The sequence below is a fragment of the Aptenodytes forsteri genome, unplaced genomic scaffold (genome assembly GCF_000699145.1).
Source record: "Aptenodytes forsteri isolate BGI_AS27 unplaced genomic scaffold, ASM69914v1 Scaffold562, whole genome shotgun sequence".
Lineage (NCBI taxonomy): Eukaryota > Metazoa > Chordata > Aves > Sphenisciformes > Spheniscidae > Aptenodytes > Aptenodytes forsteri.
Window position 1 is genome coordinate 21,177 of NW_008795047.1, and position 1,355 is coordinate 22,531.

The 1,355-nt window shown below is 61.1% G+C and overlaps 1 protein-coding gene across 1 annotated transcript in view; it reads left to right on the forward strand.

Annotated features, from left to right (window-relative positions):
• Nucleotides 1-1,355, forward strand: part of LOC103897063 (zinc finger protein 501) — a 7,177-nt gene that overhangs the window by 4,912 nt on the left and 910 nt on the right. The window lies entirely within an intron of this gene.

A 1,355-nucleotide genomic window follows, 5' to 3' on the forward strand; every position in this document is an offset into this window, starting at 1 on the left:
ACCCGCATCCCCAGCCGAGGGCGGGGGGGGCCCTGCTAGCGGCCCCCCGTGTCCGCCTAAGAAGCCACCCAGGTCGGTTAGTGGGGACTGCGGCAAAAGCTGGGGACGCGGCTGCTCTGTGCCTGTGCCGGGGGGTGCCCCTGAACCCCCTTTCCCTCTCTTGCAGGTGCTGCCGGGCTTCGAAGCGGCGTCAGCATCATGCAGGAGAGCTACGAGTCCCTGATCCTGCTGGGTAAGGCTGGCGTCCTCGCCCACTCCCGCTCCCCGCAGCGTGCCGCCGCCTGCCCCGCCACACGCCGGGCTTCGCCGCCAAAAAATAATCCGCTGCCAATAAAAGACGCATCCTGCGGGTGCGGCAAGAACAAAAGCTGTCCCTGCCGTGTGTCGGCGCAGCCAGCACCACGGGGTTGGGCACCTGCCTTCGGCGTCGCAAGCCCTCTTGGCACAACATGGCGCATGCTTTTTAGGTGGTGGGCACAGGGGGAAAAGAAAGTGCCATTTTTGTGGGAGTTTGGTTTTTTTAAGGCATTGGGTGCAGAGAAATGCGGTGATGGGATGGCACATCCCTCCTCGGAAGACAGGAGATGCCAGAAGCGAGGTTACCTGCCGAGTAGCCACGGTCTGTTGCCTGGAAATGCCTTTTATTGCCTTTCTCTCCCAGCTGCTCACCTGAACGCAAAATGCCATATTTCCTTTAAAAAGTGTTTATGTGTATATATAAATATATATATAGAGTATTTAATAAACCCCACATAACAGACCTGTAACAACCCTGGTGTCTTCTTTCCCCCTTTTTCTGGAGCAGACTTCCCGATTCCCAAGCCCAACGTCATCTCCCGGCTGGAGCTGGAGGAAGAGCTGGGGGTGCCGGACCCGAACGACTCCAAGGAATGGGAGATCCTCAGGGTGGCCCCTGCAGGTGAGCTGGGACCCCACCCTGAACGGGCTGGAGGTTTTAGCAACAGCCCCGTGGCAGCCCCCGCTCCTCCATCTCAGGGAGCGTCCCAAGCTAGCAGGTATCCGGGGCTCTGCGTGGAGCCGCCGGGCTGGGGTCGGGAACAGCTTTCTTGCCCTCTGTTCTGGGATCGGCCTTTGGCAGCTGTCTGCCCGAATTCTTCAGGCTCCCCCTTTTTCCCCTTGGCGCTGGGAATCACTCCCGTCGGCGTTGTCTCTCTCTGCCCCGGCAGATGACGGGACGGGGAGCGAGAACGAGGAGGAGGCTCCTGAGCCAGACGGCCCTGAGCTGACAGAGCTGGATGTCAACCTGTCCCAGGGGGCCGAGGAGGGTGTCCCCCAGAGCCCTGGGCTTGGTGACGCCTGTCAGAGCCACTGTGGCCCGCCCTGCGACCCCCACG